This window comes from Palaemon carinicauda, chromosome 3 (genome assembly GCF_036898095.1).
Source record: "Palaemon carinicauda isolate YSFRI2023 chromosome 3, ASM3689809v2, whole genome shotgun sequence".
Classification (NCBI taxonomy): Eukaryota; Metazoa; Arthropoda; class Malacostraca; order Decapoda; family Palaemonidae; genus Palaemon; species Palaemon carinicauda.
In genome coordinates, this window is record NC_090727.1 from 171,514,617 (window position 1) to 171,542,535 (window position 27,919).

Sequence of the window (27,919 nt, forward strand, 5' to 3'; positions counted from 1 at the left end):
TGGAACTTTCCAACCCTTAACCCCAAGGCGTTTTTCTTTTTCAAGCACATTTTGCAACATTTTTTTTTTTAGATTGCGCTGACAGCCTTAATTTTCCTCATAGAGAGGTCAAGTTGGTCTCATTATTTTGGAAAATGCCAGAAGTTTCTCATAAAGTTAGCAAAAATATGCAAAAATAGAAGCAAATAGCAGTTTTTTGCAAGAACGTACCGGCATGTCCATAGGGGTTAAGGGATGAGTTTTGTGAAACGTACCAGTACGTCTCTTGGGGGTAGAAGGGTTAAAATCAGGCTTGTAATGTTTTATGTACAGTACAGTAATATGAAGTCAAAATCTGGATTATATTTCTTATGCACCTCTTAGAAAATGAAGTTCTACTTGTCATATCTTCTGTATGAGAAAACGTTAGAAATTTAATGGTCATATCTTCTGTATCATTCTTGAAATAAATTGAAAATGTCAAACCCTTAGGTGCTGTTTCCACTTTGGATTTATCACTTGACAGAAGGCCCTAAATGTTAGTAAACTTCAAACTTATACTGTATTTTGTTAAATTGTTACATAAGAATGTAATGCTATAGTTATTTCAAATTCCAAAATTAAACTTGTTTTTTCTTATCAATGATTACAGTAATTCATTACCTACAACTTGGACCTTTCACAATGTCTAAATTCCAATGGTTCTATTATGAACACAGAGCAAAAGGTTGGAGAAGGTACCCTTCATATGGAATAGGATTTAGTGGGTGTACAGCGGCAATTAAGTACTGTAAAGTACTACAGCTTGAGAGGGTATGCTAGAGATGGAATATTGTAGGTGATGGGCGCACGGAGGAGACAATATCCCAAACTTGAATTGGAATATTGTGGCTCTAGTACATACACTGGAGATGGAGTACTATGGCTGAAGAGGGCATGATAGAGCTGGAATACCATGGCTAGGAAGGGCACGTGTGGAGGAAACGTGGCGGAGGAGGGTACAGATACAAAGATGGCTAGTATTGTTGGAGATCCTTTTGATGAATAAGTACCAAACTAGTTAGCATACATCATCCACTCAGCAATCTGCAATAAAAAGTAAAAATTATCACAAATGAAATTTTGGGTGAAGGATATAACTACAAATTATTAACGCAAACTGCACATCCATTCCTATGAAAAGCAAACTTTTACAGAAAACAATATCTGCATTTGCAGCAAAATGGTAATCAGAGTAAAAAATGACATGAAATATGAGAAAACTAAATGAAAACATGCTTAAAAGCCTCCAACATAATATCAGACTTTAGTAATCATCAGCTTGATTACTATGGGGCTTAAGCAAGGCTAGCTCATGAAGCACTTTGTGGAGAAATATTTTTACCCAGAATGATAAATTCAACATTCAATTTATTCTTGCAATTATATGGGATAATACAATTCTTAGGTAATACTGTTCAATGTCTTGATTTATGATGCTGCTGGCAAAATGTTATACATGTACTATCTGATATTCCCAGTCGAAATAGTATTCTGGGAAAGTTGGCCAAACAATGTGTCTTAAAATTTTGTCCTAGTCATCATTATAATTTCATGACAGATCATTATACTTTCACATCAGTAAAAGAATAAAACATTTTAATTACAGCAATTTGTATTTCTCCTCGCTATATAAACCTGAGTTCTTTAGGTAAGGAATGTTTTCAGAGTGAGCTGGACAGCCACACAATCCTTTGCACGAGCAGCTAAGCAACACGTGGGAGCCAGGGGCCTTACCTGTCAAGCCTCTTCAGATATAACCTTTTGGGCTCAGGACTGAGAGGGATGACTGAGGAGGGAAGCATAATCTAAATGATTCAGGATTGCATAGCTAGGGAAAACACACATTGTTAAAAATTTGTGATTTGTTCCTATGCAAATACAAACCACCGTCCTTTAGGTAGGGACTGACTGCTTGGTGGGTTGGAAGTCAACACTAGAACCAAACTGATAGGTTCCTTTTCATCCCTGGAAATGTTAATATACCTGGAGATGACTCCAGTCACCTCATATCTGTCCATCATTGGGATGAATAGGCTCATAGTTTCAGCCTGTACATGAAGAATGGTCCCTGAGAAGGGTTGGTAAATTCTGAAGTTCTCTGGGGACCTCTACATGGAGAACTAAAAGGTCAGGTAACACTCCAATTGAGGTCATCTTGGCACCACTAGTGTGACTCTGAGGTCTTGTGACATTCTTATTTTGCTAGACCTGGCAAATCAGACTCTAAGGTCAAGTGTCCAGTAATGGTAATGTTGCTCAAGGATAGCAAGTCTCTAATTGCTGTCAACCCAAATTTACTCACGAATGTATCCCTACGTTCAAGAAGGCCCAAAGAAAGGAACACAGATGAAACAGGAACTGCTGAGCATTAGCTCCAGAGCAAACAGGGTCTTCATATTGTTTTAAACTACTTTAGTAGGATCTGACAGGTTTTCTGAAACTGCATAAAAGGACACTGGTCAGCCAGGAGCAAGCCTGAAATGCAGACTTGAGGCATTCTCTAGGTTAGCTCGGGAACAGACGATTGCAGAACAAGTTGTTCCTTAGACACCCCCAGTGCTAAAAGTTGCAATATATTGGTTGATAGGCAATGGGTTTGAATGCGTTTCTACAAGCACGTAATACTTGCGTTGTTGTGAAAGAGCAGATGGTACCACTTTCGATGACCTGGCAGCTTCCAGAGTGATTTGACTCTGAAACATGTTCTCCACTTGTTGCAAGGTGTCAAGAGTTTGTGAAGACCACGAAAGAACTAGATAATGTCGTGAACAACAACTAGGAAGAACAAGTCTATGAGAGTAAGTTAAAAACCTACAGTGTAAAGGGGGGGAGGGCCTTTGTCAAGGCCATTAACTCGTCTAATGATGCTCAGGACCTTTATAAAAGAGGATCAGCAACAGAGATAGAATATTAGGCCTCATGTCTGATGGCAAGAGGAACCGCAGGATGTCGATGAATTCTATTTGGGAGATATTGTACAATAACGCTTTAAACCAAGGGAAAATGTATGTTTGAAACTAGAACTAAACGTAAAATGTTATTTTGATAATAAAATAAATTTTTGAATATACTTACCCGGTGATTATAATAGCTGCAACTCTGTTGCTCGACAGAAAACTCTGAAGGTAAAATTCGCCAGCGATCGCTACACAGGTTGCGGGTGTGCCCAACAGCGCCATCTGTCGTCCAGATACCCAGTACTCAATGTAAACAATGAACTCAATTTTCTCCTCGTTCCACTGCGTCTCTATTGGGGAGGAAGGGAGGGTCCTTTAATTTATAATCACCGGGTAAGTATATTCAAAAATTTATTTTATTATCAAAATAACATTTTTCAATATTTAACTTAGCCGGTGATTATAATAGCTGATTCACACCCAGGGAGGTGGGTAGAGACCAGCACTATATGTTTACATTATTATGAGCTAAGGATTTTTATTTCATTTTAGAAGTTATCAAAATAACAAAAACAAAATAAATAGGTACCTGGTAAGGAAGTCGACTTGAACAATTACTCTGCCTTTTTAAGTACGTCTTCCTTACGGAGCCTCGCGATCCTCTCAGGATGCTGATCGACCCCTAGGATCTGAAGTATCAAGGGTTGCAACCCATACAACAGGACCTCATCAAAACCCCTAATCTAGGCGCTTCTCAAGAATGACTTTGACCACCCGCCAAATCAACCAGGATGCGAAAGGCTTCTTAGCCTTCCGGACAACCCAAAAACAACAATAAAAACATTTCAAGAGAAAGATTAAAAAGGTTATGGAATTAGGGAATTGTAGTGGTTGAGCCCTCACCCACTACTGCACTCGCTGCTACGAATAGTCCCAGAGTGTAGCAGTCCTCGTAAAGAGACTGGATATCCTTAAGATAAAAAGACGCGAACACTGACTTGCTTCTCCAATAGGTTGCGTCCATTATACTTCGCAGAGATCTATTTTGTTTAAAGGCCACGGAAGTTGCGACAGCTCTAACTTCGTGTGTCCTTACCCTCAGCAAAGCTTGGTCTTCCTCACTCAGATGGGAATGAGCTTCTCGTATTAACCGTCTGATAAAATAGGATAAAGCATTCTTTGACATAGGCAAAGATGGTTTCTTAACTGAACACCATAAAGCTTCAGACGGGCCTCGTAAAGGTTTAGTTCGTTTTAAATAGAACTCAAGAGCTCTCACAGGGCATAAGACTCTTTCTAGTTCATTTCCAACCATATTCGATAAGCTTGGAATATCGAACGATTTTGGCCAAGGTCGAGAAGGCAGCTCGTTTTTGGCTAGAAAACCAAGTTGTAGAGAACATGTAGCTGTTTCAGATGAGAAACCGATGTTCTTGCTGAAGGCATGAATCTCACTGACTCTTTTAGCTGTGGCTAAGCATACCAGGAAAAGTCTTTAAAGTGAGATCTTTCAGGGAGGCTGATTGTAGCGGCTCGAACCTGTCTGACATGAGGAATCTTAGTACCACGTCTAAATTCCAACCAGGTGTAACCAAACGACGCTCCTTCGTGGTCTCAAAAGACTTAAGGAGGTCCTGTAGATCTTTATTGTTGGAAAGATCTAAGCCTCTGTGACGGAAGACTGATGCCAACATGCTTCTGTAACCCTTGATAGTGGGAGCTGAAAGAGATCGTTCTTTCCTCAGATATAAGAGGAAGACAGCTATTTGAGTTACAGAGGTACTGGTCGAGGATACGGATACTGACTTGCACCAGTTTCGGAAGACTTCCCACTTCGATTGGTAGACTCTAAGGGTGGATGTTCTCCTTGCTCTAGCAATCGCTCTGGCTGCCTCCTTCGAAAAGCCTCTAGCTCTCGAGAGTCTTTCGATAGTCTGAAGGCAGTCAGACGAAGAGCGTGGAGGCCTTGGTGTACCTTCTTTACGTGTGGCTGACGTAGAAGGTCCACCCTTAGGGGAAGTGTTCTGGGAACGTCTACTAGCCATCGAAGTACCTCGGTGAACCATTCTCTCGCGGGCCAGAGGGGAGCAACTAGGGTCAACCTTGTCCCTTCGTGAGAGGCGAACTTCTGCAGTACCTTGTTGACAATCTTGAACGGAGGGAATGCATATAGATCTAGATGTGACCAATCTAGGAGAAAGGCATCTATATGAACTGCTGCTGGGTCCGGGATTGGTGAGCAATATATTGGGAGCCTCTTGGTCATCGAGGTTGCGAAGAGATCTATGGTTGGCTGGCCCCAAGTGGCCCAAAGTCTCTTGCATACATCCTTGTGGAGGGTCCATTCTGTTGGAATTATTTGTCCCTTCCGACTGAGACAATCTGCCATGACATTCAAGTTGCCTTGGATGAACCTCGTTACTAGTGATATGTTTAGACCTTTTGACCAGGTGAGGAGGTCCCTTGCGATCTCGTACAACGTCAGTGAGTGGGTCCCTCCTTGCTTGGAGATGTACGCCAAGGCAGTGGTGTTGTCCGAGTTCACCTCCACCACTTTGCCTTGAAGGAGAGACCTGAAGCTTTTCAAGGCCAGATGTACTGCCAGTAGCTCCTTGCAGTTGATATGCATTGTCCTTTGACTCGAGTTCCATATTCCCGAGCATTCCCGACCGTCTAATGTCGCACCCCAGCCTACGTCCGATGCGTCCGAGAAGAGAACGTGGTTGGGAGTCTGAACAGCCAGGGGCAGACCCTCTCTGAGGCTGATACTGTCCTTCCACCATGTCAGGCAAGACTTCATCTTCTCGGAAATGGGGATCGAGACCGCTTCTAGCGTCTTGTCCTTTTTCCAGTGAAATGCTAGGTGATATTGAAGAGGACGGAGGTGTAGTCTTCCTAATGACACGAACTGTTCCAGGGATGATAGCGTCCCTATCAGACTCATCCACTTCCTGACTGAACATCGTTCCTTCTTCAGCATGTTCTGGATGCATAACTGGGCTTGGCTTGTTCTGGGGGCCGACGGAAAAGCCCGAAAAGCTAGACTGTGAATCTCCATCCCTAAATACACAATAGTTTGGGATGGGACCATTTGTGACTTTTCCATATTGACAAGGAGACCCAATTCCTTGGTCAAATCTAGAGTCCACTTTAGATCCTTCAGACAGCGACGACTGGAAGAAGCTCTGAGAAGCCAGTCGTCCAAATAGAGGGAGGCTCGGATGTCCGCTAAATGAAGGAATTTGGCTACATTCCTCATCAGCCTCGTAAACACAAGAGGAGCTGTGCTTAGGCCAAAGCACAGGGCTTGAAACTGGTAGACAACCTTTTCGAAGACGAATCTCAGAAAAGGTTGGGAGTCCGGGTGGATGGGGACGTGGAAGTAGGCGTCCCTTAGGTCTAAAGAGACCATCCAGTCTTCCCTTCTGACCGCTGCTAGAACCGACTTTGTGGTCTCCATGGAGAACGTCTGCTTTGTGACAAAGACATTCAGCGCACTGACGTCTAGCACCGGCCTCCACCCGCCTGTCTTCTTTGACACCAAGAAGAGACGGTTGTAGAATCCCGGGGTTTGATGGTCCAGGACTTTGACTACCGCTCCCTTCTCTAGTAAGAGAGACACTTCCTGTTTCAATGCTCGTCTCTTGTCTTCCTCTCTGTACCTGGGAGAGAGATCGATGGGAGACATTGCTAGAGGGGGTTTTCGTACAAACGGGATCTTGTACCCCTCTCTGAGCAACTTCACAGATTGTGCATCTGCGCCTCTCTTTTCCCAGGTCTGCCAGAAGTTCTTGAGTCTGGCTCCCACTGCTGTCTGAAGAAGCTGGCAGTCAGACTCTGCCCTTAAAGAACTTGGTTCCTTTCTTCTTTCCACGTCTCCCTTCGGCACGAGCACCTCCTCTGCTGGAGGCTCTGCCACGAAAGGGCGGAATAAAACGGGACGCTGGAGTGTCCATCCTTGGTCTAGCTGACAAGGTAGGCAAAGGGGTGGCTTTGCGAGCAGAGGACGCAACAAGATCGTGAGTATCCTTCTGTATCAAAGAAGCGGCAATCTCCTTAATCAGGTCCTCTGGAAAAAGGCACTTGGAAAGAGGAGCAAACAGAAGTTCGGATCTCTGGCATGGTGTAACTCCAGCTGAAAGGAATGAGCATAGATTCTCACGCTTCTTAAGGACTCCGGACACAAAAGATGCAGCAAGCTCATTAGACCCATCATGTACGGCCTTGTCCATGCAGGACATAATGAGCAAGGAAGTCTCCTTCTCTGTCGGAGAGATCTTTCTGCTTAGAGCTCCTAGACACCAGTCTAAAAAGTTAAAAACCTCGAAGGCTCTAAAAATACCTTTCAAAAGGTGGTCCAGGTCCGAAGATGACCAACATATCTTTGAGCGTCTCATGGCTAAGCGGCGGGGAGAGTCTACAAGACTTGAGAAGTCGCCCTGGGCAGAGGCAGGAACTCCCAAGCCGAGAACTTCTCCCGTGGCATACCAGACGCTCGATCTAGAAGAGAGTCTAGCAGGGGGAAACGTAAAAGCTGTCTTCCCTAAACTCTTTTTGGACTGCAGCCATTCTCCTATCACCCGCAAAGCTCTCTTGGACGAGCGTGCGAGGACGAGTCTAGTAAAGGCAGGAGTGGTTGACGGCATGCCTAACACAAACTCTGACGGAGAAGAACGCGGAGCCACAGACACAAACTGGTCTGGAAACATCTCTTTGAACAGGGCCAAAACTTTCCTAAAGTCCAAAGAGGGTTGCGTAGACTTAGGCTCGTCCAGTTCTGAATGCGGTTCATCTACGTGTGCAGCACCATCATCATCAGAAAGTCCCTCATCCGAGTATTGATGAGAAAGCGGCAACGGAGTGGTTAACGGCTGGTTAGCTGAGTCCGGTCGCACGGGTGCATGCGTGACTGAGCCGGACGCAACGTCATGGAACTGTTGCCCAGTCTGTGAGCTGGCAACAACCATAGCAGCGCGGGGACGCACAGCGTCTACTCCAGACTGTCTAGACTGATGTGGGTGAGCAGTGGCAACCACACTGGGTTGCGGAGGTTGACGCACCGCGTCAAAACAAAACAACTCTGACGGTTGTTGAACCTCACGAACGTCAACGGATACCTCCGTGCGTCGCTGAACGTCAACATGCGGCTGGCAGATCACACTGGAACGCATGGGTGGCGGAACTCTCTCAACTGGAGTGCGTGAGAAGGTTACCTCAGCGTCCCCAGGACGCACAACCGAGCGTGTGGGTGGTTGTAGGCAAGGAGCTGCACTAGCTGGTGCGGCAGCAACCTTCTCCACACGAAAGTCCTGCATAAGCGACGTTAGTTGAGACTGCATGTCTTGCAGTAAAGACCACTTAGGGTCTACAGGAGCAGGTGCGGCGACAGACGGTGTAACTGTCTGAAGCGGTACCGCTTTGCCTCTCTTAGGAGGTGAGCAGTCATCGGATGACTGCAGCGAGTCCGAACTGACCCAGTGGCTACAGCTGGGCCGTTGGACTTGCGCGGAAGGGACCGACTTGCGCTTTAACGGTCGTGAGACCTTGGTCCATGGTTTCTTGCGAGAAACACCTTCCGAAGACGAGGTATAAATGGGCTCTCTCGTCTTTGTTAGGCAGGGGCAATCTTGGGTAGATACGCCCGATACCACGGAGGGAACGTCTGTTCACTGATTAAAGCCTCTCGAACCCATTTGTCGTACGACATTGCTTCTCCCCTGGACTTGGGAGCTTGCAAGAGGTCCCGGACTAGGAGGACGACAGGCACGAACAGACGAACCCTCAAGCGCAACACTATCACTCACTTTAACACTTCCCACTGCACTTTTACACTTCAGCTCCTTCACATCCGCCATGAGCTGATTACGGTCACTAGCCAGGGACTCAACTCTCTCACCCAGAGCTTGGATGGCACGCATCATATCAGCCATCGAAGGTTCCTGAGTGCCAGAAGGGGGATTAGGAGCAACCACTACAGGGGAAGGAATAGGTTGTGGGGCATGAGGAGAGGAAATGTCAATAGAACGAGAGGAACTTCTCCTAACTCTATCTCTCTCTAGCCTACGTGTATACTTTTGGAATTTGATAAAATCGAATTCCGAAAGCCCAACGCACTCCTCACATCGATCTTCCAATTGACAGGTTTTATCCCGACAATTGGAACAAACAGTGTGAGGGTCGATAGAGGCCTTCGGAAGACGCCTTGAACAGTCCCTAGCATTGCACTTCCTAAATTTTGGGACTTGTGAAGGGTCAGCCATTTTGAATTAGTCAAAAGGGGAATTAAAAAACTATCAAAAAGTCATCAACAAAGAATCCGTAATCAAAAAGAGTTCAAGGAATTGCGAAGAAAAAGCCAGCACAGCGAAAGCTCAAAACTAGAATAGTGTACTTCACCAATTAGTTGTGAAAACAAATCCAGTTTAGCAACAGCGAATAAGTACGTCTTGTCGGTAGCACGACAGAGAAAATTGAGTTCTTTGTTTACATTGAGTACTGGGTATCTGGACGACAGATGGCGCTGTTGGGCACACCCGCAACCTGTGTAGCGATCGCTGGCGAATTTTACCTTAGAGTTTTCTGCCGAGCAACAGAGTTGCAGCTATTATAATCACCGGCTAAGTTAAATATTGAAAAATAAAGGATGTAACAAGTTTGTCTTATACTTAGAATTAGAATTCATTGGAACCACCCATACACTGTAACTTTAATACATTAACAAAATGTTATTTTGATAATAAAATAAATTTTTGAATATACTTACCCGGTGATTATATAGCTGCAACTCTGTTGCCCGACAGACAACTCTACGGTAAAAACTCGCCAGCGATCGCTACACAGGTTGCGGGTGTGCCCAACAGCGCCATCTGTCGTCCAGATACCCAGTACTCAATGTAAACAAAGACTCAATTTTCTCCTCGTCCCACTGCGTCTCTATTGGGGAGGAAGGGAGGGTCCTTTAATTTATAATCACCCGGTAAGTATATTCAAAAATTTATTTTATTATCAAAATAACATTTTTCAATATTTAACTTAGCCGGTGATTATATAGCTGATTCACACCCAGGGGGGTGGGTAGAGACCAGCAATATATGTTTACACTTTTATGAGCTAAGAGTTTTTATTTCATTTTAGAAGTTATCAAAATAACAAAAACAAAATAAATAGGTACCTGGTAAGGAAGTCGACTTGAACAATTTCTCTGCCTTTTAAGTACGTCTTCCTTACGGAGCCTCGCGATCCTCTTAGGATGCTGATCGACCCCTAGGATCTGAAGTATCAAGGGTTGCAACCCATACAACAGGACCTCATCGAAACCCCTAATCTAGGCGCTCTCAAGAAATGACTTTGACCACCCGCCAAATCAACCAGGATGCGAAAGGCTTCTTAGCCTTCCGGACAACCCAAAAAACAACAATAAAAACATTTCAAGAGAAAGATTAAAAGGGTATGGAATTAGGGAATTGTAGTGGTTGAGCCCTCACCCACTACTGCACTCGCTGCTACGAATGGTCCCAGTGTGTAGCAGTTCTTGTAAAGAGACTGGACATCTTTCAAGTAAAATGACGCGAACACTGACTTGCTTCTCCAATAGGTTGCGTCCATTATACTTTGCAGAGATATATTTTGCTTAAAGGCCACGGAAGTTGTTACAGCTCTAACTTCGTGCGTCTTCACCTTAAGCAAAGTTCGGTCTTCCTCACTCAGATGTGAATGAGCTTCTCGTATTAACAATCTGATAAAAGTCTGACCAAGCATTCTTTGACAAAGGCAAGGATGGTTTCTTAACTGAACACCATAAAGCTTCAGATTGGCCTTGTAAAGGTTTAGTACGCTTTAAATAGAACTTAAGAGCTCTAACAGGGCATAAGACTCTTTCTAGTTCATTGCCTACGATCTTCGATAAGCTGGGGATATCGAAAGATTTAGGCCAAGGCCGAGAAGGCAGCTCATTTTTGGCTAGAAAACCAAGTTGTAGCGAACAAGTGGCTTTTTCTGACGAAAATCCTATGTTCTTGCTGAAGGCATGAATCTCACAGACTCTTTTAGCCGAGGCTAAGCATACCAGGAAAAGAGTCTTAAGAGTGAGATCTTTCAGGGAGGCTGATTGTAACGGCTCCAACCTGTCTGATATGAAGAATCTTAGTACCACGTCTAAATTCCATCCAGGGGTAGCCAAATGACGCTCCTTGGTGGTCTCAAAAGACTTAAGGAGGTCTTGCAGATCTTTATGTTTGGAAAGATCTAAGCCTCTATGCCGGAAGACCGATGCCAACATGCTTCTGTAGCCCTTGATAGTGGGAGCTGAAAGGGATCGTCCTTTTCTCAGGTACAGTGAACCCTCGCTACATCGCGGTTCGACCATCGCGGATTCACCACTTCGCGGATTTTTTCCATAACCCATATATATACAGTAATATATATATATATATATATATATATGTATGCATGTATTTATGTATATATGTAGGTATGTATATGTGTATACATATATATATATATATATATATATATACACACACACACACATACACATATATATATATATATATATATCTATATATCTAAAGTAGGAAGATGTGATGTAGTTCTAAGGGAAAAGTATGGGAAATATGTCTGGGTAATAAGCAAAGCTCTACCTCCAGTTTGTTTCTACATTATGATCAGAGATAAATGTAAACAAAACATTGGTTGCCATTTTTTATCGTGCTTTTTAGCATGTTTAGGAAATGCATGATATAAAATCGCCTTTAATATTTGTGCCTGTTTTAGTTTAGGGTACTGTAGTACATGCATTAAGTATTCTGTACATTAAAGGGTAGTTTGTTAACAGTACTACGTACAAGGGAAGCTTTTAAAAGTCTGAATATACATGTTGAATAAATAGGTAAATATGGTGTCACTACTTCGCGGATTTTCACCTATCGCGGCCGCGACTGGAACCTATCTACCGCGATAAACGAGGGTTCACTGTATAAGAGAAAAACAGCTATTTGAGCTACAGAGGTACTGGTCGAGGATACAGAAACTGACTTGCACCAGTCTCGGAAGACTTCCCACTTCGATTGGTAGACTCTAATGGAAGAAGCTCTCCTTGCTCTAGCAATCGCACTGGCTGCTTCCTTCGAAAAGCCTCTAGCTCTCGAGAGTCTTTCGATCGTCTGAAGGCAGTCAGACGAAGAGCGTGGAGGCTTTGGAGTACCTTCTTTACGTGTGGCTGACGTAGAAGGTCTACCCTTAGAGGAAGACTACTGGGAACGTCTACTAACCATCTAAGTATCTCGGTGAACCATTCTCTCGCGGGCCAGAGGGAAGCAACTAACGTCAACCTTGTCCCTTCGTGAGAGGCGAACTTCTGCAGTACCTTGTTGACAATCTTGAACGGTGGGAATGCGTAGAGATCCAGATGTGACCAATCTAGGAGGAAAGCATCTATATGTATTGCTGCTGGGTCCGGGACTGGAGAGCAATAGATTGGAAGCCTCTTGGTCAGCGAGGTTGCAAAGAGATCTATGGATGGTTTTACCCCAAGTGGCCCAAAGTCTCTTGCACACATCCTTGTGGAGGGTCCATTCGGTTGGAATTACTTGCCCTTTCCGACTGAGACAATCTGCTATGACGTTCAAGTCGCCTTGGATGAACCTCGTTACTAGGGAGATGTCTTGACCTTTTGACCAGATGAGCAGGTCCCTTGTGATCTCGTACAACGTCAGTGAGTGGGTACCTCCTTGTTTGGAGATGTACGCCAAGGCCGTGGTGATGTCCGAGTTAACTTCCACCACTTTGCCTCGAAGGAGAGACTTGAAGCTTTTCAAGGCCAGATGTACTGCCAACAGCTCCTTGCAGTTGATATGCATGCTCCTCTGACTCGAGTTCCACAGTCCTGAGCATTCCCGACCGTCTAGTGTCGCGCCCCAGCCCACGTCCGATGCGTCCGAGAAGAGAACGTGGTTGGGAGTCTGAACAGCCAGGGGAAGACCCTCTCTTAGGTTGATATTGTCCTTCCACCAAGTCAGACAAGACTATCTTTTCGGAAACCGGGATCGAGACCGCTTCTAGCGTCTTGTCCTTTTTCCAGTGAAAAGCTAGATGGTATTGAAGAGGACGGAGGTGTAGTCTTCCTAGTGACACAAATTGTTCCACGGATGACAGCGTCCCTACCAGACTCATCCACAGCCTGACTGAGCAGCGTTCCTTCTTCAGCATCTTCTGGATGGATAGCAGGGCTTGATCTATTCTGGGGGCTGATCGTCTTGTTGTTCAGCAACGTCCTCATCAGAGGGTTCCTCATCCGAAAACTGATGAGGAAACGGCAACGGAGTGGGCAACGTCTGGCTCGCTGAGTCCGGTCGCACTGGTGCATGCGTGACGGAGCCGGACGCAATATCATGGAACTGCTGCACAGTCTGTGAACTGTCAACAACCATGGGTGCGCGAGGAAGCACAGCGTCAACCCGAGACTGTCTAGACCGTCTGGGTTGTGCAGTCACCCAACCGGGTTGCTGAGGTTGACGCACTGCGTCAAAACAAGTCACCTCTGCTGGTTGTTGAACGTCCTGAACGTCAACAACCACCTCCGAGCGTCGCTTAACGTCAACGTGCGGCTGGCAACCCACACTGGGTCGCATCGGTGGAGGAACCACCTCAACTGGCAGACGCCAGTAGGTTACCTCAGCGTCAACAGGGCGCACAACCGACCGGTTGGAAGGTTGTTGGCCAGAAGGTTCGGTAGCAACCTTCTCCGCATTAAAGTCCTCTAACAAGGACGCAAGCTTGGACTGCATGTCTTGCAGCAAAGCCCATTTAGGGTCTACGGGAGCAGGTGTGGCAACAGACGGGGTTAGCGACTGAGGCGGTACCGTTTACCATCCCTGAAAGCCTTGTTATGCGTGACATAATTGTACAGCAAAACTTCAAAGGCTCGAAAACAGCTGTGAAGTTGACCTGTAAACCACTTGGAGCGTCTCCTGGCCAGGCGCCAGGGAGAGTCTACGAGAATTGAGAAGTCTATCTGGGCAGAGGCATGAACTCCCAAGCCGAGAACTTCTCTCGTGTCATATCAGACTCTCGCTCTATAAACCAGTTTAAAAGAAGGGAAAGCAAAGGCTGTATCCCCCAAACTCCTCCTGGTGAAAAACCAGTCGCCTAGCCAACGTAAAGCTCTCTAGGTGAGCGAGAGAGCACTAGCTTAAAAACAACGGCTTCGAAGTAGCTAGGCCTAGTGTAAGCACTGACGTTTAGGCGAACGAGGAGCAGCAGTTACAAAAAGATCCGGACAAAGATCCTTAAAAAAATCATCATGATTTAATTAAAGTCCATAGGAGGCTAAGCAGCTTTAGGCTCCTCTCCATCTGACAGAGTCCTCAAGGGAATATCAGTAGGAGGGGGAACAGCAACTTCCTCATCTACAGGAACCTTGTCCGAAAAAAGTTGAGTCTCAAGCAAGGGAGAGACCTACCGTGGTGGCAATGCTTTACAAGCAGAGTCCACACTCACTGGTGCATTAGTAGCGGACCAGAACGCAACGTCATGTAACTGCTTGACAGTCTGTGAACTGTCAACATCTGAACTGTCAACCACAACAGGTGCGTGAGGACGCACAGCGTCCACTCGAGACTGCTTTGACTGCCTAGACTGAGCAGTCAAAACAACTCTAGAATGCGGAGGTTGACGCACAGCGTCAAAACAAGTCAACTCCGATTGTTAGTGAACGTCTTGAACGTCAACAGGAGCATCAGCCAGTGGCCTAACGTCCAAATGCGGCTGAAAAACCACACGAGACCGCATCTAGTGTGGTTCTAAACAACCTGACTGACGTGACTAAGCTACGCCAACGTCAACAGTAAGCACAAAGGAACGTTAGGTTGGCTGAAAGCCAGGATATCGATGAGATAAACGGCTAGACTCAACGGACTAATCGGCAGAATAGTCTTCCATCAGGGAGGCAAGCATATACTGCATGTCTTGCCATACAACCCATCAAGGATCAACGGAAATGGTTGTGGTAAGAGACGAGGGTAACGTCTGTGACCGCAACACTTTGCCTACAAAAAAAAAACTCTCGGAGTCTGTGTTACGCTTTTGTTAGGCGGCGAGCAGTTATCCGATGACTGCATAGGGTCAGAGCTGTCCTAATGGTTGTAACCAGGATGCTGGACCTGTCCTGAAAGGACTGACTTTCGCTTAAGGGCTACGAAACCTTGTGACAGGTTTCTTATGCGAAAAGCCTTCAGATGACGAGGAGAAACAACGTCTCTCTCGTCTTATGGTAGGGGAGATCTTGGTAAGATACACCCGATACCATAGAGGGAAAACGTCTGTTCGTTGGTCAAGGCCTCTCGAACCCATAAGTCGTTTGACATTACTTCTCCCCTGGGCTTGGGAGCATGTAAGAGGTCCCGGACTAGGTGAACGACAGGCACGAACAGACGAACCCTCGGACGCAACACTGTAACACTTTGCGCATATCACTTTATCACTTCGATTTTCTGTTTTGCACTTATTTCACTGAAATCGAAACTTTTACTGATTTCTACCTGAAACACGCAATTCTACCCTTCATTAAAAGGTAGTAATTGCGAAATCAGTCGTATAATGCAAGCTCATTAATACCAGCAAAGAACAGAAAACATATTTTAAGATAAAAAAATCAGTGGCTGGGAAAGAGACTAAACACTAGTTCATATAACTACGTTTTCAATCTCTCACCGCACATAGCCTGGGGACGAGAATAAAAAACTAAAACGTTTTATCCTTCCTCCCCGTACAGCGACTAGGGACGAGAGTAACTCGAGAACAACGTTACCCGCTTGAACGGAACGTTTTCTCTCCTCTCTCTCCCTCCGTCTCTATCTCTCTTGATTTCGCACCTAAGAGAAGAGCCCAATTATATTTCGTCAAAAAAACATGTTATTTGACTAAAGGAAAAAACTGAAAGGTTTTTCAAATAAAAAGTTCCTTTAAAATAGAATTTAAAACATTTAAGCTAAGAAAGAATGAACAAAACGTCAGAATCGATTTACTCTTACTGCAAAGTGAAACCGTGATACACTCTCTCTCTATCGTAACGATAGAGCGCATGTTGAACGTCCTGAACGTCAACAACTGCGTAGCATAAATAAACTAAACGTTAGTTCATCTTTGAAAACAGTAAGAAGACTATCAAAGAAATTCTTTCATAAAATATTACATTTAAAAAGTTTTAAATCCTTAGCTCTTTAAAAGCTAATTACGATATAAAGGGCTCAACGTTGATTAACTTCGGTTTCCAAGTTAGGACCGCCTACTCTCAGGAAAGGTCTATATAAACAAAACATTAAAATTATTTTTATATGTTTATAATAAATGGAAAGTTAATCGAAGAGGCCTAATAAAGGCGGAGAGAGATAAAATATATAGAGGAAAATCTATAACGTGATATAATTACTAAAAGCCTAAACACACTTCCGTCTAAGGGAAGGGTCGGCCATTTAAAAGTGAAAGAAAGTCCATACTCTCTTTGTCACCATAATTAAATCTATCCAAAACGAGTTCAAGATTTAAGATGAAGATAAAACACCTGCATAGCGAAAGCTCAAAACTAGAATAAAGTACTTCACCAATTAGTTGTGAAAAAACTCCAGTTTAGCAACAGCGAGTAAGTACGTCTTGTCGATAGCTCGACAGAGAGAAAATTGAGTCTTTGTTTACATTGAGTACTGGGTATCTGGACGACAGATGGCGCTGTTGGGCACACCCGCAACCTGTGTAGCGATCGCTGGCGAATTTTACCTTAGAGTTTTCTGTCGAGCAACAGAGTTGCAGCTATTATAATCACCGGCTAAGTTAAATATTGAAAAATAAAGGATGTAACAAGTTTGTCTTATACTTAGAATTAGAATTCATTGGAACCACCCATACACTGTAACTTTAATACATTAACAAAATGTTATTTTGATAATAAAATAAATTTTTGAATATACTTACCCGGTGATTATATAGCTGCAACTCTGTTGCCCGACAGACAACTCTACGGTAAAAACTCGCCAGCGATCGCTACACAGGTTGCGGGTGTGCCCAACAGCTCCATCTGTCGTCCAGATACCCAGTACTCAATGTAAACAAAGACTCAATTTTCTCCTCGTCCCACTGCGTCTCTATTGGGGAGGAAGGGAGGGTCCTTTAATTTATAATCACCGGGTAAGTATATTCAAAAATTTATTTTATTATCAAAATAACATTTTTCAATATTTAACTTAGCCGGTGATTATATAGCTGATTCACACCCAGGGGGGTGGGTAGAGACCAGCAATATATGTTTACACTTTTATGAGCTAAGAGTTTTTATTTCATTTTAGAAGTTATCAAAATAACAAAAACAAAATAAATAGGTACCTGGTAAGGAAGTCGACTTGAACAATTTCTCTGCCTTTTAAGTACGTCTTCCTTACGGAGCCTCGCGATCCTCTTAGGATGCTGATCGACCCCTAGGATCTGAAGTATCAAGGGTTGCAACCCATACAACAGGACCTCATCGAAACCCCTAATCTAGGCGCTCTCAAGAAATGACTTTGACCACCCGCCAAATCAACCAGGATGCGAAAGGCTTCTTAGCCTTCCGGACAACCCAAAAAACAACAATAAAAACATTTCAAGAGAAAGATTAAAAGGGTATGGAATTAGGGAATTGTAGTGGTTGAGCCCTCACCCACTACTGCACTCGCTGCTACGAATGGTCCCAGTGTGTAGCAGTTCTTGTAAAGAGACTGGACATCTTTCAAGTAAAATGACGCGAACACTGACTTGCTTCTCCAATAGGTTGCGTCCATTATACTTTGCAGAGATATATTTTGCTTAAAGGCCACGGAAGTTGTTACAGCTCTAACTTCGTGCGTCTTCACCTTAAGCAAAGTTCGGTCTTCCTCACTCAGATGTGAATGAGCTTCTCGTATTAACAATCTGATAAAGTCTGACCAAGCATTCTTTGACAAAGGCAAGGATGGTTTCTTAACTGAACACCATAAAGCTTCAGATTGGCCTTGTAAAGGTTTAGTACGCTTTAAATAGAACTTAAGAGCTCTAACAGGGCATAAGACTCTTTCTAGTTCATTGCCTACGATCTTCGATAAGCTGGGGATATCGAAAGATTTAGGCCAAGGCCGAGAAGGCAGCTCATTTTTGGCTAGAAAACCAAGTTGTAGCGAACAAGTGGCTTTTTCTGACGAAAATCCTATGTTCTTGCTGAAGGCATGAATCTCACAGACTCTTTTAGCCGAGGCTAAGCATACCAGGAAAAGAGTCTTAAGAGTGAGATCTTTCAGGGAGGCTGATTGTAACGGCTCCAACCTGTCTGATATGAAGAATCTTAGTACCACGTCTAAATTCCATCCAGGGGTAGCCAAACGACGCTCCTTGGTGGTCTCAAAAGACTTAAGGAGGTCTTGCAGATCTTTATGTTTGGAAAGATCTAAGCCTCTATGCCGGAAGACCGATGCCAACATGCTTCTGTAGCCCTTGATAGTGGGAGCTGAAAGGGATCGTCCTTTTCTCAGGTACAGTGAACCCTCGCTACATCGCGGTTCGACCATCGCGGATTCACCACTTCGCGGATTTTTTCCATAACCCATATATATACAGTAATATATATATATATATATATATATATATATATATATATATATATATATATATATATATATATATATATATGTATGCATGTATTTATGTATATATGTAGGTATGTATATGTGTATACATATAAATATATATATATATATATATATATATATATATATATATATATATATATATATATATATACACACACACACACACACACACATATATATATATATATATATATATATATATATATATATATATATATATATATATATATATATATATATATATATATCTATATATCTAAAGTAGGAAGATGTGATGTAGTTCTAAGGGAAAAGTATGGGAAATATGTCTGGGTAATAAGCAAAGCTCTACCTCCAGTTTGTTTCTACATTATGATCAGAGATAAATGTAAACAAAACATTGGTTGCCATTTTTTATCGTGCTTTTTAGCATGTTTAGGAAATGCATGATATAAAATCGCCTTTAATATTTGTGCCTGTTTTAGTTTAGGGTACTGTAGTACATGCATTAAGTATTCTGTACATTAAAGGGTAGTTTGTTAACAGTACTACGTACAAGGGAAGCTTTTAAAAGTCTGAATATACATGTTGAATAAATAGGTAAATATGGTGTCACTACTTCGCGGATTTTCACCTATCGCGGCCGCGACTGGAACCTATCTACCGCGATAAACGAGGGTTCACTGTATAAGAGAAAAACAGCTATTTGAGCTACAGAGGTACTGGTCGAGGATACAGAAACTGACTTGCACCAGTCTCGGAAGACTTCCCACTTCGATTGGTAGACTCTAATGGAAGAAGCTCTCCTTGCTCTAGCAATCGCACTGGCTGCTTCCTTCGAAAAGCCTCTAGCTCTCGAGAGTCTTTCGATCGTCTGAAGGCAGTCAGACGAAGAGCGTGGAGGCTTTGGAGTACCTTCTTTACGTGTGGCTGACGTAGAAGGTCTACCCTTAGAGGAAGACTACTGGGAACGTCTACTAACCATCTAAGTATCTCGGTGAACCATTCTCTCGCGGGCCAGAGGGAAGCAACTAACGTCAACCTTGTCCCTTCGTGAGAGGCGAACTTCTGCAGTACCTTGTTGACAATCTTGAACGGTGGGAATGCGTAGAGATCCAGATGTGACCAATCTAGGAGGAAAGCATCTATATGTATTGCTGCTGGGTCCGGGACTGGAGAGCAATAGATTGGAAGCCTCTTGGTCAGCGAGGTTGCAAAGAGATCTATGGATGGTTTTACCCCAAGTGGCCCAAAGTCTCTTGCACACATCCTTGTGGAGGGTCCATTCGGTTGGAATTACTTGCCCTTTCCGACTGAGACAATCTGCTATGACGTTCAAGTCGCCTTGGATGAACCTCGTTACTAGGGAGATGTCTTGACCTTTTGACCAGATGAGCAGGTCCCTTGTGATCTCGTACAACGTCAGTGAGTGGGTACCTCCTTGTTTGGAGATGTACGCCAAGGCCGTGGTGATGTCCGAGTTAACTTCCACCACTTTGCCTCGAAGGAGAGACTTGAAGCTTTTCAAGGCCAGATGTACTGCCAACAGCTCCTTGCAGTTGATATGCATGCTCCTCTGACTCGAGTTCCACAGTCCTGAGCATTCCCGACCGTCTAGTGTCGCGCCCCAGCCCACGTCCGATGCGTCCGAGAAGAGAACGTGGTTGGGAGTCTGAACAGCCAGGGGAAGACCCTCTCTTAGGTTGATATTGTCCTTCCACCAAGTCAGACAAGACTATCTTTTCGGAAACCGGGATCGAGACCGCTTCTAGCGTCTTGTCCTTTTTCCAGTGAAAAGCTAGATGGTATTGAAGAGGACGGAGGTGTAGTCTTCCTAGTGACACAAATTGTTCCACGGATGACAGCGTCCCTACCAGACTCATCCACAGCCTGACTGAGCAGCGTTCCTTCTTCAGCATCTTCTGGATGGATAGCAGGGCTTGATCTATTCTGGGGGCTGATCGTCTTGTTGTTCAGCAACGTCCTCATCAGAGGGTTCCTCATCCGAAAACTGATGAGGAAACGGCAACGGAGTGGGCAACGTCTGGCTCGCTGAGTCCGGTCGCACTGGTGCATGCGTGACGGAGCCGGACGCAATATCATGGAACTGCTGCACAGTCTGTGAACTGTCAACAACCATGGGTGCGCGAGGAAGCACAGCGTCAACCCGAGACTGTCTAGACCGTCTGGGTTGTGCAGTCAACACCCAACCGGGTTGCTGAGGTTGACGCACTGCGTCAAAACAAGTCACCTCTGCTGGTTGTTGAACGTCCTGAACGTCAACAACCACCTCCGAGCGTCGCTTAACGTCAACGTGCGGCTGGCAACCCACACTGGGTCGCATCGGTGGAGGAACCACCTCAACTGGCAGACGCCAGTAGGTTACCTCAGCGTCAACAGGGCGCACAACCGACCGGTTGGAAGGTTGTTGGCCAGAAGGTTCGGTAGCAACCTTCTCCGCATTAAAGTCCTCTAACAAGGACGCAAGCTTGGACTGCATGTCTTGCAGCAAAGCCCATTTAGGGTCTACGGGAGCAGGTGTGGCAACAGACGGGGTTAGCGACTGAGGCGGTACCGTTTACCATCCCTGAAAGCCTTGTTATGCGTGACATAATTGTACAGCAAAACTTCAAAGGCTCGAAAACAGCTGTGAAGTTGACCTGTAAACCACTTGGAGCGTCTCCTGGCCAGGCGCCAGGGAGAGTCTACGAGAATTGAGAAGTCTATCTGGGCAGAGGCATGAACTCCCAAGCCGAGAACTTCTCTCGTGTCATATCAGACTCTCGCTCTATAAACCAGTTTAAAAGAAGGGAAAGCAAAGGCTGTATCCCCCAAACTCCTCCTGGTGAAAAACCAGTCGCCTAGCCAACGTAAAGCTCTCTAGGTGAGCGAGAGAGCACTAGCTTAAAAACAACGGCTTCGAAGTAGCTAGGCCTAGTGTAAGCACTGACGTTTAGGCGAACGAGGAGCAGCAGTTACAAAAAGATCCGGACAAAGATCCTTAAAAAAATCATCATGATTTAATTAAAGTCCATAGGAGGCTAAGCAGCTTTAGGCTCCTCTCCATCTGACAGAGTCCTCAAGGGAATATCAGTAGGAGGGGGAACAGCAACTTCCTCATCTACAGGAACCTTGTCCGAAAAAAGTTGAGTCTCAAGCAAGGGAGAGACCTACCGTGGTGGCAATGCTTTACAAGCAGAGTCCACACTCACTGGTGCATTAGTAGCGGACCAGAACGCAACGTCATGTAACTGCTTGACAGTCTGTGAACTGTCAACATCTGAACTGTCAACCACAACAGGTGCGTGAGGACGCACAGCGTCCACTCGAGACTGCTTTGACTGCCTAGACTGAGCAGTCAAAACAACTCTAGAATGCGGAGGTTGACGCACAGCGTCAAAACAAGTCAACTCCGATTGTTAGTGAACGTCTTGAACGTCAACAGGAGCATCAGCCAGTGGCCTAACGTCCAAATGCGGCTGAAAAACCACACGAGACCGCATCTAGTGTGGTTCTAAACAACCTGACTGACGTGACTAAGCTACGCCAACGTCAACAGTAAGCACAAAGGAACGTTAGGTTGGCTGAAAGCCAGGATATCGATGAGATAAACGGCTAGACTCAACGGACTAATCGGCAGAATAGTCTTCCATCAGGGAGGCAAGCATATACTGCATGTCTTGCCATACAACCCATCAAGGATCAACGGAAATGGTTGTGGTAAGAGACGAGGGTAACGTCTGTGACCGCAACACTTTGCCTACAAAAAAAAAACTCTCGGAGTCTGTGTTACGCTTTTGTTAGGCGGCGAGCAGTTATCCGATGACTGCATAGGGTCAGAGCTGTCCTAATGGTTGTAACCAGGACGCTGGACCTGTCCTGAAAGGACTGACTTTCGCTTAAGGGCTACGAAACCTTGTGACAGGTTTCTTATGCGAAAAGCCTTCAGATGACGAGGAGAAACAACGTCTCTCTCGTCTTATGGTAGGGGAGATCTTGGTAAGATACACCCGATACCATAGAGGGAAAACGTCTGTTCGTTGGTCAAGGCCTCTCGAACCCATAAGTCGTTTGACATTACTTCTCCCCTGGGCTTGGGAGCATGTAAGAGGTCCCGGACTAGGTGAACGACAGGCACGAACAGACGAACCCTCGGACGCAACACTGTAACACTTTGCGCATATCACTTTATCACTTCGATTTTCTGTTTTGCACTTATTTCACTGAAATCGAAACTTTTACTGATTTCTACCTGAAACACGCAATTCTACCCTTCATTAAAAGGTAGTAATTGCGAAATCAGTCGTATAATGCAAGCTCATTAATACCAGCAAAGAACAGAAAACATATTTTAAGATAAAAAAATCAGTGGCTGGGAAAGAGACTAAACACTAGTTCATATAACTACGTTTTCAATCTCTCACCGCACATAGCCTGGGGACGAGAATAAAAAACTAAAACGTTTTATCCTTCCTCCCCGTACAGCGACTAGGGACGAGAGTAACTCGAGAACAACGTTACCCGCTTGAACGGAACGTTTTCTCTCCTCTCTCTCTCCCTCCGTCTCTATCTCTCTTGATTTCGCACCTAAGAGAAGAGCCCAATTATATTTCGTCAAAAAAACATGTTATTTGACTAAAGGAAAAAACTGAAAGGTTTTTCAAATAAAAAGTTCCTTTAAAATAGAATTTAAAACATTTAAGCTAAGAAAGAATGAACAAAACGTCAGAATCGATTTACTCTTACTGCAAAGTGAAACCGTGATACACTCTCTCTCTATCGTAACGATAGAGCGCATGTTGAACGTCCTGAACGTCAACAACTGCGTAGCATAAATAAACTAAACGTTAGTTCATCTTTGAAAACAGTAAGAAGACTATCAAAGAAATTCTTTCATAAAATATTACATTTAAAAAGTTTTAAATCCTTAGCTCTTTAAAAGCTAATTACGATATAAAGGGCTCAACGTTGATTAACTTCGGTTTCCAAGTTAGGACCGCCTACTCTCAGGAAAGGTCTATATAAACAAAACATTAAAATTATTTTTATATGTTTATAATAAATGGAAAGTTAATCGAAGAGGCCTAATAAAGGCGGAGAGATATAAAATATATAGAGGAAAATCTATAACGTGATATAATTACTAAAAGCCTAAACACACTTCCGTCTAAGGGAAGGGTCGGCCATTTAAAAGTGAAAGAAAGTCCATACTCTCTTTGTCACCATAATTAAATCTATCCAAAACGAGTTCAAGATTTAAGATGAAGATAAAACACCTGCATAGCGAAAGCTCAAAACTAGAATAAAGTACTTCACCAATTAGTTGTGAAAAAACTCCAGTTTAGCAACAGCGAGTAAGTACGTCTTGTCGATAGCTCGACAGAGAGAAAATTGAGTCTTTGTTTACATTGAGTACTGGGTATCTGGACGACAGATGGCGCTGTTGGGCACACCCGCAACCTGTGTAGCGATCGCTGGCGAGTTTTTACCGTAGAGTTGTCTGTCGGGCAACAGAGTTGCAGCTATATAATCACCGGCTAAGTTAAATATTGAAAAAAAAGATACAGATTTGATACATATTGAAGAATGTCTTGTGCAAATGTTGAAATCAATTCAATATATTTGTGAATACCGAGAAAAGTACTAAATGGGTTACACCCTCTTAAAATAAACCCAATTGAAAGAACTACAAAGTGGCACTTAAATAGGCTTACATTTGATATGTCTTACCAACAATTTCTAAACCTTGTTGAACCAAGATGTATAACCAATTATCAGAATAAGAATGATCTCAGAACGAACCTCAAACATGTCTCAAATCGTAAATCCTCCGCCCTACGTTGTTAACGGGTTCCAAGAGACCTAATACAAGTGCGTTTTCATTCTATAGTGACTTTTACGTTCCCTATACTGAACTCAATGAAGTACTTACAGTCAGCTAATACCTTATATACAAACCATAATCAAACAAGTACAGTACTGTACTTACATTATTAAACTTCCATGTGAAATAATGAACTGGGCTAACTTTCAGTAGACTCCCACCCACCTTTGTTGAAATCTATATTTTTCCTCAGGTAAAACACAAAAAACAAAACACTTCTCAATACATTAACCATGCAAATGCATAAGGAGAGTAAAACAATCAAATTATGGTAAATATGGAACTTTTCTATGTGATTTGTTCATCTTTACAGTCTCGCAAAGTGAAGCTCATGTTCATATGTTTGTTTCCAGCCTATTTAGCTACTCCCCATTGCGCTCTGTGACAATTTTTGCCAACATGTGCAGTGGCTCCACCCACTGAACTCTGTGCTCCAATGGAAATTTGGAACCTTTTCTAAATGCATTACTCTTGGGCCTCTTGGCTATTAGATTTAATTTTTTGCACAATAATTTGTTTGTTTGACCCGCTCTATGCATGCATGCCAAAAAAATTATATTTCTTTCTCCTGCTTTTAGCATCGTTACTTCAAAATTGGCCAATCAGAATCCAGATATATCTTAATCACAACTTTTGATTGGTCTTACTTGAAATTCATTAGACAATGCACTTCGGTGGCCGATTTTCAAATAAAAAATCCTTAGTTCAGTCATGGCTACCCATTAGACTATTTGGTAATAGTTTACAACACCACGCTCTCCATTTACTCCAATATAATGTAATCATGCAGTTCTCACCTTCTTGCACAGTAATTAGGTGGTTATTTAAATTCTGGGAAAGCAACAATTAGCAAGATATGTTGAAGAGGGGAGAAGGGGTTATAAAAAAAAAAAAGCTTGGTTTTCTCACTAAACGACTTGGAACTGACATGTCAACATGCCAACCAAACAGAATTCGTGATGCCAGCGTACATAAACACAAGTTCGTGATGCCAGCGTACATTTGATATACTGTATATTCAAAATATACTTAATCAAAAATTGAGTGATTACTAAAAAGTGTCCATACAATATGAAATTTAGAAATAGTGACACTTTTGAGTAATAACACAATTTTTTTATTAAGTATATTTTGAATATAGAGTACTGTATATCAAATGTACGCTGGCATCACGAACTTCTGCTTATGTACACTGGCATCACGAACTTCAGCTTGGTTGACTATGTTGACGTCAGTTCCAAGTCGTTTCGCGAGGAAACCGAGCTATTTTCTTTTTATAACCCCTTCTCCACACTTCAACATATCTTGCTAATTATTGCATTCCTAGAATTTAAATAACCACCCAATTACTGTGCAAGAAGGTGAGAACTGCAGGATTACATTATATTGGAGTAAATGGAGAGCATGGTGTTGTAAACTATTATCGACTATTTTTAACTACGGTAATAATGAAGAATGTTTAAAAATTTTCACATATAATTGTGGAGTGCTTCTGTCAGAAATTAAGTATCTTTAGTTTTCCAAGCTGTGCATTTACATACAGATTGACATTACTGACAGTAACACGGCATAGTTAGAAAAACGAAACTAGAAGAGTTTATAGTGCATTTCCTCTGTGAGGGACAAGGGCAGTTTTGTCAGTAAGTGACATTTTGAACCTAAATGATTACTCATTTTACATCATTCAGATTCCGGCTAGTAAGGCAAGACATTACAGACAAAGTCCGTAATGACGGCAGGTAAGGATAAAACTCTCATGTTGGGGGGAGGGAGGGTTTAGGTTAGCTGGTGGTCTTGTGGTCCGTGTGTATAATTTCACCCAATAGAATAAGAGCTATGATTATGTTACATATTACAATATTGAAAATAAATAAAGGTTAATATAAATCGTTGGTCCCTTTATTCTGTTCGAACAAGTAACTTAGGGCAGAAGCACCACCTACCAGTGTTTTTTTCTGAAATATTGGGTGGAAGGGTACTCCTATGATAGTGCTCACAAAAAGCAAAACGGGTATTTACTAATAATAGCTGAAACTTCGTTAATAGAGGTTTCCGCCAGTAGCATATGGTATTCAATATAGCGTGCTTATAATGATCTTTTCAACTATACGAGTTTCAATGTTCTAATTAATAATGCAGCATTACATAATTAAACCCAATTAGTGGCCACGGCCCTTCAGGTTTCGAGAAACATTAGCTGCTAGGCTGGATCTCATGTAGCATCCTTGGAGTAAACAAATACAACTCTGCTTCTTTACAACCACATACTATACATATTTTACACTTACACCAACCATATGAACATATTCTCTCATTATGGTACCTACAGCTTAGGTTTGCAGCTGGCTTAAATGATCACCTGCTACAATTTTCTTCATTACACGATGCAACACCAAGTTTTAATACAATGCATAGAAGTTAAATCTTAAAGATATTTACCTTTGTTTGTGTTAAACAGAAGAAATTGAAGGAGACGTCAAAACACGACCATTGCTGACGTGTAGTACGGAGTTGTGTCACGTGACTTTCTCCTGTCAAAGGGTTCCAGTAATGTTCTGACAAATCTAAATATTACTTTAACGTCTTTCTCCTTAATTTTCATAAAAAAATATTTGATAAAATTGAAATATTTTATGAGAGAAGATTTCTTAACAAAAGCAATGAATAGAATCTGTTTTATTGTCTATATTATAGATTCAACAGGTTATATGTATCGATGGAAAGAGGCGTTAACTGAAAACCAAAGACAACGTGTATTGTCTTTGCTCAAAACTCTTCCATTATGGTAACCAAATCCCTTTACTTGTTTTGATTATGGCTCAGCGTTCAACCCTAAAGACCCTTTTTTTCCTTTTATTATGGGTTCAAATTAAAATATAGTCACAGAGAAAGTGAGGAAGATTTAGAAATGAGAGGGTCTGTATAATAATATCAAAATACAAATGACTTCTACAGGTCATAGAAAATGGTACAAAACTCTAGAGGGTATACTCTAGTAATTTAAAGTGACGTTCTTCGTAAATACTTCTTAATGGATTTAATTTCCATTTTCGTTTCGGGAAGCTTTTCAGATCTTTAACTCGGGATCTTTGGAAGGTCAAAATAGAATACAAAATGAATATCTAAAAGTTTGCAACTTCCCGTAGACACAAACCTTGAGTAAAAATTATATAATTTAAGTTTCCGATAATTTGATATTTGTTTCTTAACTGAATTTACAACGACAAAACTAGTCTCTCAGTCAATGAAATTAAAGGATAATTATTCTTGACAGTAATAAGAGAATGCATAAGTGAGAGAGAGAGAGAGAGAGAGAGAGAGAGAGAGAGAGAGAGAGAGAGAGAGAGAGAGAGAGAGAGAGAGAGAGAGAGAGAGAGAGAGAGAGAGTAAAAAATAATACAGCAAGGTATGAATCATGACACATTTGCCTACATTTTCTGCCTACATTAAGTTAATAATTACACGAACATCTAAAACTAACACGTTTCCTG

General features: G+C 42.9%; 1 long non-coding RNA gene across 1 annotated transcript; it reads right to left on the reverse strand.

The window, feature by feature from the left end:
• Positions 1–255: 255 nt before the first annotated feature.
• On the reverse strand, positions 256–26,942 carry LOC137638043 (uncharacterized). Its single transcript, XR_011043848.1, has 2 exons — positions 26,868–26,942; positions 256–1,065 (listed from the first exon to the last, which is right to left on the reverse strand). It is a non-coding gene; the product is annotated as an uncharacterized lncRNA (long non-coding RNA).
• Positions 26,943–27,919: the final 977 nt, after the last annotated feature.